The sequence below is a fragment of the Bombus vancouverensis genome, chromosome 7 (genome assembly GCF_051014615.1).
Source record: "Bombus vancouverensis nearcticus chromosome 7, iyBomVanc1_principal, whole genome shotgun sequence".
Lineage (NCBI taxonomy): Eukaryota > Metazoa > Arthropoda > Insecta > Hymenoptera > Apidae > Bombus > Bombus vancouverensis.
This window is the reverse complement of record NC_134917.1, coordinates 8,800,888-8,823,006: the sequence shown is the minus strand read 5'-3', so window position 1 is coordinate 8,823,006 and position 22,119 is coordinate 8,800,888. Positions and strand designations below refer to the sequence as shown.

Here is a 22,119-nt window from a genome sequence, read left to right as displayed (position 1 = left end):
GTTCTTTGTCGCGCGTTTCTTCGACCCCTGATGACCAGTGCTCGCTCTCGGTGTAACCGATTAACAGACTCCCGCGAGTGTCTATCGATTAAACCGTCGGGAGAACAGCGAAGGAGGAAGTGGTAAAGCCTTTGCAAAAGAAAGGAAGAAGGGTGTGGAAGAAAAAGAACGAGAGAGAGAAGAAGGAGAATAGGAGAGCGAATAAAAGAGAAGATCACGGAGAGGATAAAGGATTAGAAAGGAAGAGGATAGAAAATTGGTGACGACTGTGAGTGGTCGGGTAGTGCGTGGCAAGAGAGAGTGTGTGCTCTAAACGGAGCACGTTGCAAAGGAGTAGCATCGAGGACGGGGGGTCCAGAGTGACATTGGGGGGGCGTGTGAGACTGATTTTGCCCCCCCTACCCCCTGTCTGTCGTCCGAAACTGTGACTTCATCGTCGTTAAGTCAATTTCTCGTTGGCGTTACAACGTTGCCGTTTAGGTGAGTCACATTCCATGAATTCTTTTTCCTTCGCGCAAATTCTGCGTACACTATCGTTCATAACTACATATCCGGACACTTCTATCGATTTGTACAAATTATTTATTTTTAAAATTTGTTATTTAAACATTAATAATTTAGTAGAAGTAGCACTTTCCACCATTTTTTTTCTAAATCAATAGAATATAAATTCAAGTTAGCTATTAAAGAACGATTGCTATGTACGTATTTTATCTCATATATATATGCGCACATGTTGCGTCGACACAATTATTTAGGTAATATTACTGATACAACTGCTACATCTCAATTTCTGTGTCTTTCAATAAAGTAACATAAGACAGGTAAAGGAAACAGTAGATAGTATAGCCGGAACGGACGTTATTATTAAAAATAAGTAAATTTTTAATTCGAAAGAGAATACAACTTCGAAAGTATAGTCGTATGATTTATAATTCAGAAATCAAAGAATCTGAATATAAAATATATAAAGTTTGACGATTAAGAACGCCAGTTCTTTTTTTATTATTGCATATAAATTTCCAAAAATCAATTTAACGTATATACCTACGATGGTTATAAATAATAAGATCATCGCAACTCCATTTATGCGATATTTAATTTCCTAATTAAAATACATATTGTCAGAAATATACAAGTGTTCAGATACTTTTGAACGATACTGTATACTGTATACCACGACCTTCGTCGTTATATCCTTTTTCTCTGCGTTTCACCAGCCTTTATCTCTCATTCTTCGAATGCAAATCATTTATATTTGCAAAACGAAACGAAACGAAACGAAACGTGGCATTGAGAGTCCGCGAAAGAAATGAATTCTGGGATTGGTAGGGGGCGGGAGGAGAGGGTTTTTGTCCTGTGAGGTCGGCCGAACATTATGATAACGTACAATGTCGCGTCGGGATTCATTGTACGCTTAGTAACAGGCCGCGTTCACTTCCTGGCCTGCTCTCTTGTCCGCGTGGAGTAAGAAACAAACAGGCTCGAGCAGAGAATAGTTCTTCTTTAAGTGTTTTGTCTATACCTCCCCTGTTCTCTTTGTTTTCGTTCATCCGCACTCCGCGTCGTGTTCTGGTCGACGGTCCTCCGGCTGGCGGATTTTGTTCCTGCCCGGAAAAGAGAAAAATACGACATTGATTCGCCACCGAAACACCACTGGCTCCAATTTCATCGTGTTGCATACCACGTTGCACGTATCCGTGACTTACCCTCGATCTCTCTGTCTCCAAGTCGCGAACAAGGAGTTGGAAGGTTGTTGACCTTGCTAATTACACCCTGGATCGTTTCTGAACTCGTCGAAAACGCGTCTTTATCCTCTTGATCCTTTGTTTGTTCTAGTCTCTGGCTTTCTTTTCTGTTTCAATGTTGGAATCGATAATAACAGAATTGTAGATGGATAGTAACTGCACTATGAATATTTGCGTTAAGTTTTTATGAGTATAAGCAAAGAAATAGAGAAGAGAAATAGAGAGAAATATTTGTTTTGTCCATTAAATATTATGAATTTTATAATTCCGAATTATAAAAATACTAGGTACTTGCCATTTTTATGTAATCAAAATAAAATTCTTTTTAGTATCATCGTCTATTTTCTGTGTTTACATATTGTTCATTTCATTCGTCGACGAAAACGAAATAAATAAATCACTGCGTCTTCGTCGATTTCCTTTTGTTTGGCTTAGTGGTAATATTCCCGTAAAGTATCTTTCCATTAAACGTAGAATGTAACGAAGTAAGAACGATGTAAGACTAAATATCCACCGGGTTGAAAAAACAATGTTATTAATAGATAATGCAAGAACCGGCAGACCTTTGCACTCTCCTAATATTTTCTTGTAATTACGAGCACCTAATATCCTGCGCGTAGTAACGTATCTTCGTTACAGGGAATTCTACGTTACGCTTAGTCATACATGGTTTAACACGAGTACAACGATTTTATAGCGTCTGAACACGTATCATTACTTAAGGTGATCATTTTCAACGTTCGTATGCTTTGCGAGAATTACGCGGTTAATTTAATGCGTTCGGCGCGTCTTTGGGGGAATCTTGAATTAGCTCGCGCCCACGAAGCTAGTTACTTGATTTCGGTTACCTGATTCCGAGCAATTCCCGCTTCTCGGAAATAAGCTGCGTCTCACAGCAATAAAACCATTCTAAAATTTTCCATTTCTTACATACAGTGGCTGGAGAAGCTATTTGAATACTTATCGCGGAAAATCTTTACGCGTGTAGTGCGCTTATGTACGTTTATTATACGAGCTTCTCAAAAAGCCAAACTCCGCTTTTCATTAATTTCTTGACTTTATTACATAAGTGCACTTATGTAAGATTAATACTTCATTCCCAGGAAACAAATAATTCCATAAGCTCATTCGTTGTAAGATTTTCTAACTTTCATTTACGCGTACAAATTCGTTTTAAATTTCACTAATATCAATCATGATAGTGTCGTCTCGTTCTAATTGTAGTGAAATTTCGAAGTGCTTTCTATGTAACACACATAGTATATCGATAAAAAGTTTCTATAGACGATCAGATACTTTTGTGAGCTGCTATACTTCGTTCCTTCTCGCGTTAACCACGACACGCTATAAGAATCGGAAGTTTCTGGCTTGTTTTATAGGTACGAGGCCCGCTCTATTTATACGTGATACATACGTTTAACGTTGATTTGATTCGATTATTCTGTCGAACGGGCAGACGTTTTTTACGCGGAAGCTCTTTAGAGCCGATTGAATAAAAATCCAATCGCTTTTTACCGCCTCCTCCCATTATAGTCTCCTTTTCCCTGCGTTCTTTTCTTTCTTCTTTTTTTTTCAATAGGAGGAAACAAAATTCACTGGTGAAACGAATATGGCAGCCAGGCGAATTCATTTTTGTTAACGGTGCAATTACTTTCAAAATGATTGACGTCAAATAGTACGCGCTATTTGCGCGACCACGTTCGTCAGATTATATACATATTTAGCGATTGCCTGCAGTCTCTCTCTTTTTTATTTTACATTCCCTCCCACTCTGCCTCCGATTTTTTTCCCTTTCAAATATAATTGATTGACAGCGTGCAACGCTGAAATTCAATTACCGTTGATACAACGCTCGAGTACCAGTCGACTTCTAATCAATACTCGAATAGGACCGTTTTTCCGGCCGTGTTTCTCGCGAATAGAGACAGACATAGGTAAAAAAAAAAAAAAAAAAAATAAAACAGGTACAGACGCAGTGACGGATGTCGTTTCGTCGAAACGTAACCTGGGTCGTTGGACCACACCATTAACCCCTTGGGGGGTGGCGGATGGTTTTGTTACAATCGTTTCAGGAAACGCTGGTCGGTGGTGGCATATTTTTTTCTTTCTTCCTTTTCCTTTTTTCGTGCAGAATCCAAAAGAAATTCATAATTATACGGGTTCGTTAGCGGTTACCCGGTATTCCGTTTTGAAGTTAATCGACGATGAAAGAATTTCGCTTGGGATCACGATGAGCGGGCTTAAAATACGAGCAGCTTTCGTGGCTTTGACCATTAAAAGCTGTACTGGCGATGCGGTTAACCTCAAAAAGTCTATAGTTGGGCCTTCCGTCGGCAACCCTGGGCAATTTCACTGGAGAATATGAGGAAGGATAGCGGAGGAACGAGGTCGGCGCGCGCGTAGGCATCCTCGTCCTTTTTTACTTTCTTTCTTTTCGCAGTTGCATCGAAAAGGAACGGTGTTGCGCGCGTCGTTAACGAAAGCAGGCCACGTTTCGCCGTGGATGAGGCTTGGCTTCTTAATCGCCTGACCGTCGCGTCGTTTCTTTCTACGAGTATTTTACTTTGGCATTAAAGAGGGAAGAAATTTAAATAAAAACGAGGGAAGAAATATTTTTAGGAATTTAGCCTGCTTCTTAATCGTTTCGTTTTAGTTTACTTTGTAATTGAAAAGAGAAGAAATTTTAATAGAGTGTAAGCAATATTTGGAGAACGAATCGAATCTTTTTATTGATTTTATTCCTTTAATTAATCGGATCGTTCGTATCGAATTAATATAAAAATGCACGTTACGATACTTTGATCGAGCAAGAAGAAAGGATTTGTTGGTTCTCGCGTGTTAAACGTTATTCGCGAAAATCCTTTTCAAATACCGTCCGTGTTAATCGGATCGATCGGAGAAAAAAAAATATGGACAGGGTCATTTGGGGTCAGAGGGTACCTGAAATAACAGGAGGGCTCGTCGGATTACTCGATGTATTTGTTCAGAGGGTTCCACTCGTAAATTGTTTCTCTGGAGTTTCGCGGGGGTCTGTTACCATTCTCATAGTTTTGTTTTTTGTACGAGAAGATCCTCTCCGAACAACGTGGCCTTACGTAATAACTATCGGAAAAACGGAATTCTTCAAATATTTGTAAACATCATTCTCTCTCATGCTCGACATGCATTCGTACTGCAACTCGTTCAGATTACTCATGTTACCTGATTTCAAGTGATTTCGATTCAAGCAACTTGAAACCTCTTTATCGCATGTTATTTATCCACTTGATTTGAAATATCCTTTCGTATCTCTATACTCGTCTTCATTAAAACCTCGTTCCGATTAATTTGAATTCATTTGAAAGTCCTCAATTCATTCGATCGCTGTTTACCTGATGCGCTAAATACATAAGTTGCAGTTTCACTATACATCCCATTACGGTGTTAATAAAATTCCAGAAACATAAATGTTCAAATATTTTCACGAGCCACTATGCAACGTTCCCGGAAGTTTAAATTCGATAGACCAATGCCATCTACTAAATTCCATCCTATCGTATCATCGAATAGAATACACCCAGAAAGAAGATATTTTTTAAATCCTATATTTTCTAAACGTTAACCCAGTACATTTCTACGAAGAGATTTACCATCATCCTCTTCTTCCCACGTTTGGGCGATATCCATCCTCGGTATCATTGCACGTACGAACAATGAGCTATTACAGAGAGCGTGTAGAACATAAACATAACGTGGACCGATGAAAGTACACAAATCGTTAGGGAGAACAAGGCGTCTCGTTTAAAGTACAGATGAAACGACCTGTACCGCCTAGCTTGTACCACGGTGATGCAACTGGGCACGGCGCCCTTATAGAAAACGTGGGGCACGAGGAAGAATCGAGAAGAGTATGCCTCGTGCACGACGTGCCTCTCCTCTATAGCCAGTTATACGTACATACATATATAATATACATATATACATACCGCGTATACACGACGAGTCCTAGATTCTCGGTTTCGTATCCGTGAGAGAGAAGAGAAGGAAGAAACTCGCAGCTCCGCCAGTCCCACGGAGCCTTCTCGGAGTGTCCTCAGTTATCTCGGCCAGAAGGGGGCCTCACCTCTACGATCCTCTTCTCCTGGCGGTCCCTTTCTCTCCGGGCCAGTCCTTTCGAATGCATCCATCTCGCTATACCCACCTCTTCCTTCTCGTTCACGTCGTTCGTTTTTTACCCCGCAACAACGTGTGCCCGTCCTTTTCGCATTTCAACGAACATCATTTCCTCCTTATTACAAAACTAATCCACTCCTCCCCCTGGTTTTCCCTTCTCTTTCTATCGCTTTCTACGAATCTCGCGTTTAATTCCGCCTCTGTCAGCGTATCTTTCTTCTCGTCACGACTTTGAAGTTCGCTTTAATGTATATGTATATCCGAGTTTCGTCGATAATGAGACGAACGTTCGTCGTTTCCTAGGGATTCTTTCTCTCTTCTCAGGCGATTCGTGTTATCAACGTGAGAAAGGCTTTTCATTTCTACCGATAACCGTGCAAGGAACGCCTCTTACAGATTGGTCTTACAATATCCTATGTATCGTCGAGTTAGGTGGTCCCAAGTTTCGATGCTAATAGGACATTTTATATTAGAAGAGATAGGAGAAACCTGGAGTTTTATCGCTTTCTTTCAGCTATCTCTGTCGTTATTCGTTCCATTTAAAATATATAGATTCAAGTATATACATAGGTAATACATAATAATTTATTCATGTAGCAATTATTTAAATGGATAAAACAGCGACTTGCTGTCACAGTGATATGCATTCTACAATAAAATATCGAATTTTATCATTATAAAACCACCTAAAAAGCATTTAGGACAAACGATTTAGATTTCTACGAAGTATTTTAGTATTATGCCAAGCAATTTCGTCTGGAATTACGAAGAAAATGGAACTATATCTGTTCAATTCCAACACCATACTTTTTCCTCCATACAAGAACGTACTGAATTTTAGAATTGCTCTCTCACAAAAGATGAAAATTGTCATTACCGTGTTCTTTTCCTAGCCTTCGTATATTCCGAATTCAACGTCCAGGAACTGTATATCGATATCAATATGCCAGCCACATTTTTTTGCCTTTCTGTTCTTTATTGATCGAAATGGAAAAGTTTAATTAGACAGCGGACGAGTTCCAGAGGAAATTACTCGACTGGTTTTAATATCCTCTGCGTGTTCGGCGAATTCCAAAGGAGACCGGACCTAAGGTATACCTCGCGACCTGACCTCAACCTGTTCGACTCTTCGGTACTCCTGTTTCTACCGGTTTTTTTTTCTTTCTTCGCCGGTGGACCAACCCCAGATCTCCCTGTCAGTCCCTCGATTCCTCTTCCTCGAATCTTTTTTTTTCTCTTCTTTTTTGCATCGGAATTCATCTTTCAACTATACGTCTCCGTTCTGTTTCGTCTGTGTCCTTTTCGGCTACCTCGGCCCTTCTCTTTTTCCAGCTGCCTCCGTTTTACACGATCTTTCCAAAACATCATTGTACTGGCAACTATTCCACGTTCCATTGACTGCTGTTTCGCCTGCTTTATTTTCGTTCACACACGCGAGGCGTATGAGACGGTCTTAATGCGAAGTTTCAGCTTTCTTTCGTTATTTTTCGACCACTGTGGCATTCGTATTGATATGGAAAGTAGTGGAGCCATAATTTTCTCTCTATACTGTATCGTTATTATCGTTTTACTATTTATTTATTTATTCCGTAGGTTATCAGTGGCGACATTTAATTTCGCAGTGGTATTGGTGGCTCATAAGCGATTCGCAATAATTTAGTTTACTATTTAAGTCTATGCATACGTATACTGAATTTTTACGTAGCTCAAGAGTACTCTCAATCTATCTATTGTCCATATTTTGACTAAAAGTTTTTAACTAAAAGGATCAATGTGTCTTGTCAATACAAGATTGTCGATTTTGTGCAATGATGTTGGCCAACTTGAAATATTAATAGTGTTATTAATTTTCTGAGGAAACTCTAATATTTGTATGGATAATATCTTTATGGTATTACATATATAGTAATATATATTATACAGTATATATATTACTATATGCACTACTATACATATATCTCACCTTAAAACGTATCTCGTATTTTTAGAGAAAGTATTAGGTCGTCGGAAAAGTTTCTTTCGTTTCATAAGGAAATAATGGGTGCACAACATTTTTCGTTTTATATTATTTTATCGAATTACGTATGATGCATTTTCTTCTATCAAGATAAAGATTGCAGATTAGGTTTCATGTTTGTATGAAGATGCGTCGTTGTAAAAGACGTGTCTATAAAAGGAAGACACTTTTCGACAACCTAACAGATCTATGGATGTTAAACTCGATCATCGACGATCCAAGAAAAATCTCACTCTTGAATTTCGTCGGAAAGAATCTTTGTTCTCATTACAAGTGTTTCAAATTTTGTCCTAATTTATCTAAAGCCTAACATAATAGCGGAGAGTTCATCCTTCATCCGTTTCCTCATTTTTAGCTTAATCTACACGTTCACGTTAAAATTGATCGTTCCTCCGTAGGTAGCTTCTTCTAGCTCCTCTTATATTTTTGCATAGTCTGAATAGACGAAAGACATAAAAAAAACTTTGGTGGCTGATTGACAAAAAATCGTAACTAACAATCTTAGAACAAACTTCTTATACATAAAACTACTCTGAAACCCATGTAGATGTACATCTGCCAATTACGAGGTAGAGCCTCAAACTCCAACGTATAGTCAGTACAGAGATGACAAAACAAAAATAGCATTACAAATCCATATAGAAATTTGTAAAATAAGCTGGCGCGTGCTAGCACTTTTGTTTGTCACCGCGTGCTCCGAGAAGAAAAATCCAGCGAATGTAGAACGTAGAACGTTGAAACGTCAGAAATGGTGGTTCGATGCGTGGAGGATAGAGTGGCGGGCATGGTTGGGATACATTCCGGCTTGACCAGCCGCAGAATCGTCAACTATGACGGAGGTTGAAGCTTATCTAGGCTGTTCCGTGGCTACGTAATGACGAAACAATGGCACGTCTTGATCGTGCATCGGATATACGTAATCGTGGCTGGTTCGGCCAGATTTCACTCAACGCCCGCTCCTTGAATATGCAATAGCTCGATATTCGTTGTTTCTGCACACGTTAAAGGTCTTGATACTCCGGCATGATTTATGCTCGTGAAACGACCAAAGTCCGCTCCGTTCGATTACGTGCGAAATATTCCTCCAGGCTCTCTCCTGACTTTTCGAATAGTTTCTTGAAATCTTCTTTTTTGTTCTTTTTATTTTTTGTGATCTATCGTACAACGATACTCAGCACAGACCGTGATGAATTAAATTGACACGAATGGGAGTAGATCCAATAGTGTATCACTATGATATCGTATTTAGCTTATGCCGTTAAATTTGTACGGTAAAAGTAAAGAGTTCTACCAATCAATCAGCCACCAAAGTTTTCTATGTCTTTCGTTTATTCAGACTATGCAAAAATAAGAGGAGCTAGAAAGCTATCCGCATTCTTCTGTGATGTTCAGCGATTTTCTGGCCAGGTTGTTGAGGTGATTCTTCAGCCGTTATTGATATAACCCGGCTGTGTCTGATGATTTCTTCTTTCACCGTGGATATATCGGTTCCTTTGTTTATTTTTTCGTTCCGCAAGTACCGGTCTACTTTCAAAATGGCTCTCGACTTTTTGTTTTGTCATCTCTTTACTGACTTTACGTTGGAGTTTGAGGCTGTACCTCGTAATTGGCAGATGTACGTCTACATCGATTTCAGAGTAGTTTTATATATGAGAAGTTTGTTCTAAGATTGTAAGCTACGATTTTTTGTCAATTAGCCACCAAAGTTTTCTATGTCTTTCGTTTAATAGCTCTGTTTTTTTTATGCGGACCTACGTTTTCCTATTAAAGTTTCCCGTGTAAGTGTACTCCGAGATACCTGGTTTTAAAATTAGAATTTTGCTTTCTTAGTTTGAACGACGTCGTGGAAGTTAGCTCGTTGTGAATGGAGAAGAGAAACATATTCAATTTTCAAGCACAGCGTGGTAGTGTAATGCGCATAAAATCTGCGAATCACGAGCTCTTTTGCTTTGCTTACCGTGGCTCTATAATGCAAGAGGTGAATCGTTTAACATGTGACGGAATTTCATGCAAACGCCGGCACGAGAGACAAGAAAGGCGTGTCTCGAAGCATACCGTACCGAAAAGGTTGAGAAACGAGTCGCACGCCATTAGGTAACACGCTAATCCGTTTGCATTAGCGGACACACAGGCTAGTTATCGTATTTCAGCGATTTTGTGTTTTAAAGTTTTTAGAAATCATCTGCTAATTTTTTTTTTTATTAATCTCTAAGTTTATCTTTTTTAGAATAGAACATCTCAGTCGAAGATTTAATTATGTTGCATCATATAAAAAGTCCGATTTTTGTAAATTACGCTGTGCAATTACCTTCTTCAATTATTTTTGAGAAGCATCAATTTTATAAGAAGAGGAAAATTCTTTAGTATTCGATCTTCCCCGTACAGCACGCGCAGTATCATTTTTGGAGCTTACAGCGAAAGAAAATAGATTTTAACGATATACTTAAATTAAATAAAAATCCCACAGCGAATGGATGTGCATTAAAATTCTATTACAGTCGAATGTCGCAGTGTAAAGGTTAATAGAATGACAGTCATAACTGAACTGCGAATGTTTATGCAATTTCATATTTTTTACGAATGTAACGCGACGAAAGCAATCTAAATAGCAATTTGTTCCATCTATTAAATATTATACCGAGGGCTTATACGAACGTTCTATTAAAAATCGGCTACTGAACGTTGATTTCTTTTACCGATTAACGTACAATATTTTTGATTACAAAATTTGTCACCTTAGAGAAGAAATAAATAAACGCTACGAAATAATAATTTTCCAGCAGCACATCCTTTTTTCAATATTCGCCGAATAACAGAGCATTAACTTTCTTATGTTCTCCTTGAGAACTTTAAACGCACTTTTAGATGAATTCTAAAATAAAAATTTCATCCCTAACATCGATCCTTAATATCTAATAACAGTTATTGAAACATTTTTTACCGAAGAGAAGAAGAAAACTAACGATACAAAATAGTACTATTCCCAGTAGTATACTCTAAATTCACCAATGCTCGTCGAATAACAGAGAGTTTGGGTCTTCTTATGTTCTCTTCGATGGCCGTCGGTATTCTTCTACGCCCACTCTTCCCATCTACCTGTCTCTTTCCGATGCTTTCCCTTCTTACGTTTTCTTCTTTTTTTCAACAGCTTGCTTTCTTCGGTCCAGTCGCCGTGGCTCGTTTTCTCATTGTCAGCGTCTGTCTCCCTGTCTCTCTCGCTTTTTCGCCGCCTCGTCGTCCTCCCGGGGCCTTCTCTGGCCGCCTGTAGCTCTCCTGAAACTTCTCGTTGCCCCTTCCATAGGAATTCTCCTTTTCTACGGTCTTCCTTGCCTCGGGCTTTCCAAACTTCACCATCTTCTCTCGTGTCTGAAAGGAGGAGGCAAGGAAAGGGATCTCCTCCCCTGTTGTACTTCTTTCTCTTTTTTTTTTTTTTACTCTTTCTCGTTTCGTTTTCCTCTCCTTATTCCGCCTTGATTTCTTGACTCCTTGGATCGTCTGCTTTTCGTCCAGGCATCGCGAGAATTCTCGTTCGTTCCATCTGTTCCTCGCTTTGTTCGCTAAGAGGCTCGATACGATCGATGATATTGACAATAGTTTTTGTAACAGCAGTTACTCTATCATATCTTTAACAGAATCAAAGAATATACGTTCTTGTTCACAAGTATCGGAACAGCTGCCGTATTCGTACGAAATTAATCCAAATTACCAAGGGAACGAGACGAATTAATTTAATTAACTATATTTGCAGATATTTTAAAATGTAGAATAAAAAGTTAATCGTAAGCGTTGCTCGCTTGATAATACTCGTTATAAGATTGCGCGATACTGCGGTACTGATACTAATATTCATTCGACTGACTCGATACTAATATTAATTCGTGCGACTGACTGACTGGAGAACTTGGTCGTCTATTTATACTGGTCGAGGGGAGTACCGAAGGGTTTGAACTTGTCGTCGGTTGTAGGTTGCACGTAGCAGTAAAATTGCTCGACGAAATTATGTGCGTCGTACTGTATTAATCCTCTGTGGCAAAACATCTATGTGAGGCATCTTCGTATCGAAACGTCCTAAAACGCATATGCCGCTACATACATTTGCAAGAATTACAGTAATATCACAGTTACAATAAATTGTACAAATGTGTCGTCCTCCGCAAGACGAGCTTTTCAACCGAAGAATCGAATAATAACAAATACAGTGGTAATACAAGTATCAAAATCGAACAAATGTGGAGAAAAAACCGATGAGCTTTATCATACCAAATCGATGAGATTATTATTTTAATATCGATTATACAGATTCTTTCCAGTCCAACATTTCGAATAAGATAACAATTTTTAAACGTTTTAAACAATTTCTCAATAACCCGATCCTCGATTTTCTTAACTTTTCCTAAGCGTTCTAATACGTACGATTCGAGCGCTTCTTGTTCTTAAGGAACATCGATTGGCGCTCGTCGTTTTGCAAATTCACCGTAACCATTTCATCCTAGCTCCGATGGAAAACGGTCTTATCTACAGCGATCGCGTCTCATCGATTCCACGGATCTATCTTTTTCCGTGGATCGTTCCATTTTGCTTCCACCCCTTAATTTTCCTCCTCACGAGAGGAGAACGCGGTTGCACCGCGATTAAGACAAAATACAACGGATCCATCGAAGCGTGGAAATCGTCGGCTTCCAGCTTCCCTTCCTTTCCTATCGGCGCGCATCTTTCGAGCCGTCTAACGACGAAACTTGTGGTAATTGGATTTAATGAGCATTCTTTTCCTGCGTCGAGATGCCGATACACCGAGAGTCGAGCCCGTTTGGCCCCGTGCTCGTTCGATTGTGAAATACTCGAGCACGCTTTGCTTGCCACGCTCTTCTGCTTGATCCGATGTAACTAACTTGCTCGAACTTAGAATCTTCCAATGTTCGTAATATACGATATACAGGATATTCCAGAGCGACTACAGCCAGGTAGATTATTCCATTGGGTCGTTCTTAAAGTAAATTCCTTTGTTTCTTTTCTTTCTTTTTATTTAGATATCATATTTTAAGAGCTAACTTTATTCCAATTTATAAGATTGTTATATCGTACATTTTAACGGTTCACATTTCAAGCTTTGTTTAGAAAAAAAATTGTTATAAGTGGAAAAGCAAAGCGTGCATTTTTGTCATACTTTGATCGTAAGGTATTATTCTAGTAAGGTATTAAATCATCCGAAAAGTTTCTTTCGTTTTATAAGGAAACAATGGATGCACAACATTTTTCGTTTTATATTATTTTATCGAATTACATATGATCTATTTTGTTCTCTCAAACTAAAGATCACAACGTTCGACAGATTAGGTTTCATGTTTGTATAAAGATGCATCGTTGTAAAAGACGTGTCCGTAGAAGAAAGACACTTTTCGGACAACCTAATAGAAACGCAGTGCAAGGAAGGAAAAGGAAAATTATGTGCCATGTGTGGATAGAGATCTCAAAGATGCACCGCGTTTTGGAAGGTCAGTCGAGGCTGATGAAGATCAAATAATAAAGACATTGGTGGAAGCAAATCGTCGCATAACAACACGAAAAATTGCTGCGAATTTACATGATTTAATAAAACTGTTTTTCTTTATAAAAAAAAAAATGGTCTTTCACTCTCGCGCAGGAAACGAAATCACTTTCCAGACAATCCACGACTTTTCCTATTGCTCGCTATTTCCAATCTGTGTGACGCAAGAATTTTTAAAACTCGCTAACTGTTTGGTCGGAAGTACTGACCTGTTTTTTTCTTAGATTGTCGAATAAAAACGCAACCTACTCACGTGGAATGCTTTCTATCGAGCTAATTGCGAGTATGTACATCTGATATACGATAGGAGAGATAATATAGGTCGTGCCTATCTAGGCGCCAGCACAGTTTATTATTACATACTGATTGATTATATTACTGAAATTCGTAACTGTTACAAAATTGGATATGAGCGAATTTACGACCTCGTGGATTTCGTATAACGCCTAGCGTAAATTATTAGTCTAATGCTGTGTGTAAGTGATGGCGCATTGGTTCAACATGGTTAACTTCCTAACTTAGACTTTCAACAAACTTTGTATCAAAGAATTAAAACTCACATATACGTCGATACTTCACAATCTTGTATGAAAATATAATCGTGCAATATAATTTATGGTCAGAGCAATGTTAACGTACGGATAATCGAGAGTCTTGCCCAACTACAGAGAAAGATAGTAACAGCAAAAACATGTAAAACGAATTTCATTATAAGAATAGTTTTTTTTATTTGGATGAATTTTACAATCAATTCTCATTGAGAATTATAAGTACATTTTTCTGGCGTGCTAATATGCCGTGTTTAATAAGTGTTTATCGTGTGTTTGATTCTAGTTGAATCTAATACTTAAATCTAAAGGGTAATATCTTTTTAGCCTGCGGATCTGATCCGACGTGTCAAGTAATTGAGTAACTGTGGGCTTTCGTGGTTAATGGTGTTAAATCTTATGTTATATCTATTACTGAATTTGGATATTTCTTCTTTGACCGTGGATATCTTGAGGTGGCGATGTATTGTTTCGATAAGAATAGTTGTGAATATTTCGTTTGAAATTAGAATAAAATCGTAGCAAGACATAGAATATTCTATTGAAATAGTCGTATCTTTAGATACATCGTAGACACAAATATGTTCTCTCCCAAATTTCTTTGTACAACGTAGCTTTCGAATTTAAAGAACTTTGAACTACTTTGCATATTTTCCTGTGTCATTACTACAACCACGTAATCATCCATAAACACCCACAACCTAATAGTCGCAATATCAATTCGAAATTACAAGCTTTAGCCGACGCAAGAAAACTCAAACGTACAGACACGACAACTCGCGAATCCTAGCTTCTAACTTCCTCTTGCCTTCGCTCGGCGCAAGTTTCGTCGTATTCTCCGCGAGTATTTCCTTAGCAAGACTCGTTCGGGTGTTCTGGTTTCCGGTCGCAAAACGGAAAAGCGTGTATCGAGCTCCGAAAGGAAACTATACCGAGAAACGGTTGAAAAAGTTTCCCTTCGCCGTCTTGCTTCGATCCGGAGCAGGCTGTTCAAGTGGATTATGTATCCGGCGGTCGTCGTATACATCTTCCGTGGAAAGTTTCAACCTAATCGCGGTTAGATTGTAGGAACGAGGCGAAGGATCCGAGGACGGAGCGGGCGAAGAATGAGCGGCCTCTCGGTACCTTGTGATTTATCGTCTTAACGCGCGTACTGATTTATTATCTCGGGAATTGACCTTAAGACGGCCGATCCTGGCCCGTCTGGTCGACGTTCATCACCGATCGGGCCTTCTCGATAATGTCGACTGCACACGGCCAAGGAAATCATTGTTCTTTTAACGAAATTACATCTATGAGGCGCGCGGCATTTAACCCCTTTGCACTCTGGCTTTATCTCGCGAACCAACAACTCACCTTTGCTCTGTAACGACTTGTAGCCATGCACTATGGCGAGCAACTAAGCTAAGGTTGGCACGTTTACCTGCTGAAATTAGCGTACAGTCTTGTTTCGTGGGTAACGCGTGTGAGAAATTGAGGGGTGTAACCCGAGTCATTGGTTTCTTTTATTTGAGGTGTCTTTTTGCGCGGTTAGGTATACGCAAGGTGTTCCTTTCGAGTGGATACTTGTTGAAGAGGAATTTGGTACATACAGGGTGAGGTAATAAGATAGTACAATCGGGCAGCGGCTGATTTTACGTGAAAAAATGAGTGGAAGACGTAGAAGGACATGTTTTCACGCGACTCTTCGTTGCTGAGAAAGTGGAGTTTGAAAATTTGTCAAGTATACCTCGAATACCGGCTAAATACCGGGTAAGTATGAATAAATGATCCACAGGAAGCTCTTACACATGAAAATAAGTAAAACGCGTAAAATAAAATTTCCCCGTTTAAGGCCACGTTTTCAAGAAAATGAAGTTTAACCGTGTTTAATTACGAAGTGGTCTTGTACACGCGCATGATACATTTTTAAATTCGTTTCTCTCGAAAATGGAGCATCTTATGAGAAAATGTTATTCTACATTTTTCACTTATTTTCAAAGGTAGTTTAAACCCCCGTCGACTATTTACTCTTATTCCATTCGAAATAAGCTAAATTTAAATATACTTGTCAAATCTTTAAAGTCGATTTTCTCGAAAACGAAATATCAAATGAAAAATTGCCGTATCAAATTTGTTTCTTATTTTTTTCACGTAGAATCCTGCGCGGTTGATGCTACGATTACCGCCCCACCTTGTATAATAAATTTAAAGAGATATTTGTTACATATAACGAACAAAGACAGAATTTTATTCGTTCTGATAAACTATCCAGATCTAATTTTTTATGATCCAGCTATTTCCCGTTTCCACTTTCTTCCTCGTTTCACCGCAAGGTTTTTCGCAACGGAAAGTTGAAAGTTAACGGTGCACGAGATCACGAACCGTTTAGATCAATTCGTGTAATTCATCGCAACGTGGACGTGATAGTTCGCGTGTTTGTCTCTTTTCTTCTATTACCCTGACCTTGTTAAAATTCTTCAATTATATTATATTGCACGATTATATCATTCCATAATACGATTGTTCAGTTATCTTCTAATTGGGTTAGCTAGTTAAAGTCTTACTATGTACTATATACATGTATATATATACATGTATATATATACATGTATATACATGTATATTGTACATACATGCGAACAAGTAAAGTTGTACAAATGGATTTGACGAATTACAACTGCTTGTCCTATGCGAAGTAAAATCGTGTAAAAAGAAATTACATAACTTGCCACTTGGAAAATTCAGGCGAACAGCGACAAGAAATGTCAAACATCTCTTTGTTCGCGAATTCTACCGTATTCCAAATGAGAAAAAAAAGAAGAAGAAAAGAAAATTATGCGAAGGTCAAGCCTACGTTATTCTCGATATCGATTAAAACACACGATAGCAGAGAAGAAGAAAATGATCGTGATTAATTTCACGCACGCTTACGATCTACGCTCAAGCACGTTTCTATAATTAACCGCGTTGCATTTGATTCGCTGAAACGAAACGTCCTTGCGGTCTGACTGTACCACAGGTGCCCACATGGCATAATTCACAGTAAGAAAGAAAAATTCATTCTGTACACGCGTGTTTCCTCTCGAGTGACTCGCTTTTAACAACGATATTTATCTTCGTAGAAATTGGAAAAAGTAAGAGAGAAGAAGAAAGTAGCAGCGAAAAAGAGACATTTATTCGAGTTTGCCTACGCTTTTACAACGGATAGGAAATCTTGCGGAACGGTGATCTACCGCGAGAGCTGAGATGAGATACGAGTTCGCGTTGAAATGTTGCCCTCTAAAATGGAGGCGACGTAACCGAGGTGAATCTCGTGTATATTTCGTCATAGATTTTACTTCGAACTTCCACGGCCGAGTTACTTATACAGTCGAACTACGAACCTCGAGGGAACAGCTAAAATCTCCGAGTTATGGAGGTTCTGTCTTATCGAATTTTTCGGGTAACAGAGGATCAACAAACGAGAAAGACTTACAGGGACTTTGTACAAGGATTAGTATTATAGTTATATACTATTACTTATAGTATTAGCACATATGAAATATCTTCTTTTCGAAGTTTCAATTTGATTGATCGGTATTACTTAATTAAAAAATAATTCTATCGCATCGGTAAATTAATTCATCGATTGTCAGTGATATTACAGAAGAGAAATTTCCTATAAATCAGATATGCGCAATGTCAGAAAGATTTGCAATAAAACTATATGAGTCTTGTTAGTGGTTATTATGAATAATCAACGTGAAATTGAAAGTTTGTGAAATTTAGCACTTCAAGATGGTTAAAGATATCGTTTTTCTTTATCTTCGAATTTATTGCAATGTCCGTTTATCCAATAGTTTAATTTCAAACAAGTTTTGATATTATTGGATTACACTTTGAAATTGTCCTCTCGTAAAAAAAAGACGATCTTCAATTTTTCACGAATAGATCGTGATCACGATCGAATCGAGTCGAGTTTTTTTGTAGCGTCGATGAACTTTCAAAATTTCACATAATACATTCACAAAGGTTTCTACAAATGTTCGAATACCTTCGTGAGCCACTATACATACGTTTTAATTTCTTAGAGATCTCTACAGTGTGACGAAGGAGAATGAACAAAATTGCCCTCTTACCGAGTTTCCAGTTACAATGTTCTACTGTAGTTTCCAAGTTGTTCGTATCATTTGCCCGTGTCTGCGGACCTTTTGATCTGTTTGGATTTCATTTGTGGTCGCGAGGGAGAGAACCCGGAATTCTCTCGTCTAAAACGACTCGCCTCTCTCGTTCTCTCTTTTCACCCCCACCCGCCATACGCTTTCTTGACTGTTTTCTGAAAAATTCGCTACCCTTAGGCTGTCTCCTGATGACATCGTGCGCTCCGTTTCCACGATCTTCGTGTTACGGCCTTCTTCTTGTTCTTCGCATCCCTCGCGCGAGTCTCCTCCTCGACGTTAAAGAGGCAACCACGTCGTCTCTTATGAGCGCACTTCCGACCGAGCTCGAAACGCGCACTCGACCTCGTTCCGTCCTTCGTTTCTTTGAGCAAAAGATTAACGCACTACATTTATCGCGGCCAGTTTCTTGGGAAACGCCTATGCCGCGGGTAACTCGCCCCCGGTAATAACCTTCCACCTGTAATGGCCGATTTCGATCACCGACCAGCAAACCTCTACCGGGGCAGTAATTATATGCAACTTTGTTAAATATCTTCGCTTCTTTCTCATATTTTCTCTCTTTGTAATGCTCTGTACGGAAGTAGTGCGTTCGCGTTTATTTTTCGACTCGCAATTCGTCTTGCCAGCTAATGGGATATACAGGGTGTTACGAGAGAAACAGTGAACCCTTTTACGTTCAATTTTGGACGTACGTAATTTGGGTGAGTAATTAATTAATTAAACGGTAATTGTATTTAACGCCTAGATGGGGGAAGTAAGATAGGTCCACTTTTCTTTAATTCTTTGTATTTTGTGTTACGTATAGCTGAGTATTATTGAGACGTTTTAAGATAGTTTTGATATTGCGAGATACCTTTCGTCGAACCTTTTTTTAGAAATATCTTTAAACTTCGTAAATCTTGCGTAATTCAATATCGTAAAACTTGCCGACCGTAGAGTAGCTGTTATATGATATGATGAATCTGCGTATATTTGTTGCTCAAGGCTGATAATATAGATATATATGTCGGAGAAGAGTCAGGAATAGGGTTGTGGGCGTTTGATAAATCTTCATTGGAATTGGCCATCGTTATGGTATAACAAAGGTACGGTTTGTTAACACGAGTATGGATACTACCGACTCGACAATCAACCGCGGCGGTTGGGCACTCGCGACACTAGTAATGTTGGTCTTAGGTTCGATAACGAATCCGCGGTCAACGGGATGATAGATATACTTGCTCACAAAATCTAACGCAAACGTGCAATACTCACAGATCGTAAGGTGTTACTCTCTTCGTCGATGAGATCGTAAGAAAGAATGACTTTTCGTCTCAATGATGCCACAGAGGAAAACTATGATGGGGTGTGTCTAAGGACACGAGATCATCGGATTCGTCGAGTATAGCCCTCGTTCAGAACGTAAGGGAAATTGACGTTGCTGTCAATTGGTCAATTTGGGACAAAGACTGCCTGTCCGTTTGAAGAACCTTAATTAACAAAAACCTAGGTTTTATAGCGGGTCCTCAGGCTAGCTGAACTTGTGCTGTGTAGGTGCATCGACATCTGGAGGAAGGAACCATTGGAATGTTTTACTGTCAAGTACCTCTACGGGTATTTCTTTTAATGAGGGCCATACTACCACTCCGCACCTTTGCTAGACGACGCGCCCGCCCCGTTGACCGCGGCTACGTTCGGCGACTGATGGTCGCCTTGAGCCCAAATTTATTATGACAAATCGCAAATAAGTACAATTGGGTAGAATGACGGCAAATTGTTTAATTACAGCTGTAAACTTTAATTGTAATTTTACGAATTTTCCCGAAATCCCAAAGGGAAGGCTCCGGTGTCCTTTCATCTCCGACATATACATATGGTATGAATACATATATTTCTACATATTTCACGGTGTAGAAATCCTCGTAATGGAAATGTCTGCATTCGGAGATACGTATACATATCAGTTTGTCACAAAAGAATTAAAAAATATTTACATGTATTGCCAATAATGCAATTAAAAAAATTACAAGTTACAACGTGCAAAATATAATATACCATGTACAAAATACAACAATATACGATATACAATATACAAAAAATTACAATATACGATTTTATCTTTTGATGCTGGTACTACGTATAATGTATCGTAAAATATTACAATACGATAAAATTAATTTTTTTTTATATGTCAGTAACAATATGATTTGTATTTGTAGAAAAATCCGAGAAGAAGGTAATGTTTTTTATTTATTTATTTATTAAAATTACAATCAATTCTCGCATTGAGAATTTTCAGTAATAAGAAGGTAATGTAAATGCAGAATATGGTGGCCCAGTAGTTAACACTCGTGTCACGTTAGTGTAGCTTTCTCGATGTTCACGATATTAACAGTAATATCAATAGAAATAATGTAGTATCTTTAGTATGTTTTCGTGTTAATACAATCTATTAAGAGAGAAAAAGTGAAAAAGCATGCGTCAGCTGCCTTTTTCGGTCGTCAACGGCAGATTTAGAAGCGTGTCCAAGCAGATCAAGCGATTAACTATATTAAAATCGCGATTAGTTGCAGGAAAGTTGCAAGCGGCGAGCGTCACGAATCGGATCGTTAGACGTGTTATATCGTCGTAAAATCCTCTCGGTTGGTTTTTACGACTCGTCGCTTTTGTCAACGAGATTTCGGGTCCCGCGATCTTTCTACTCTTTCTTTTTTCCATTTCACCACGTAGCGAACAGTAAGCCTGTCTTACTTCGTTTCTTAATCCCAATTCACGTTTGTCGACATATGTTACCTCTGTCGTCTTCATCCACGCGATAATATATCCGACCGCTTGTCTTTCTTTATTGCCACACGGCAGGGTTTACAATTAAATTGACCCGGCTTCGTTTGTAAAATTTAATCGACTGCCTGAGAACTGGTCGGGCGAGATTCAAGTCGAAAAATCAGGATACAAAGTGGCCGTGACATTCCTTCGAATTAAAGCGGGATTATAGTAATTTACGTAACTGTTTACGACGGTTAATTAAAGTAACGATGAGACCCGTGAATATAAAGGTGAGAAAGCCGGTGATTATTCGGGGCGTATGTTTTGATTAAATATATTAACCCGATTAAAAAGCCGACCGCGGGAACTATTATGTGTAAAAAATATTACGCTAAAGGAAAGATATAACGTTAGATGATCGTAAGAACAAATTGGATTACATGATAGCTAGATCCTTTACGTTGATGTAATACCGTCTGACATTTAGTTCCGGTTTATTTATTCCATTAGGTTGCGTAAGAAGTTCGTCCGTTTTTCGTTAAAAGAATATGGAAAATTGTTAATTTTATATAATTGAAGATTACTCGTAGACAACACCGTAAGTGTAAAAATATAAAAAATGTTGTCTTTTTATCGTACAGTGTTCTACATATCAGTGGGAATGTACTGTAGCGTAGAATTTAAGAGCAGTTTCTGTTCGTAAATAATTACATGTAATATTGTAATACATGTAACATTGTCTCTGTATAAAGCGATATAAATGCCATTAAGTACTCGAACATCTAGATATCAAACGTCACCAATTGTATAACGATTCTCACTCGAATCACCATAAAATATACGTTTGTAATAAAAATTAAAAGATTCGTCGCCTTGAAAAATATGTTTTTTGCCTTCTATACAAGTTATCTAGCGACGAACGGGATCGGCACTTACAGTGTTTGCAAATTTCAATGAATTGTACATTCAGTTTCCTCTACGAGTAAGAGGTGGTGCGGCTTTTCTACAAATACAATTCGTTTTCCTATGAGTTTTCACTGTATCAGCTCATAACATAGAAACCTTCCCGATGCATTTGGATTATTTTTTGTACGCTTAAGATCTTACAAAAATCAAAAGAAATCAAATTTCGAGAATAATTTTAAGATTTGTTTTTTCGCTCCTAGAAAATTTGATGTTTGCCACTTAAGTGCTGTCTTTTGTTCTTTATGCCACGTACGAG

At 38.5% G+C, this 22,119-nt stretch overlaps 1 protein-coding gene across 1 annotated transcript in view; it reads left to right on the top strand.

Annotated features, from left to right (window-relative positions):
• Positions 1–299: 299 nt before the first annotated feature.
• Positions 300–22,119, top strand: part of PlexA (plexin A) — a 424,177-nt gene continuing 402,357 nt past the window's right edge. The window contains exon 1 of the mRNA XM_033338599.2: positions 300–480. The gene's annotated coding sequence lies outside the window, so the exon portion shown is untranslated. The remainder of the gene's footprint in view (positions 481–22,119) is intronic.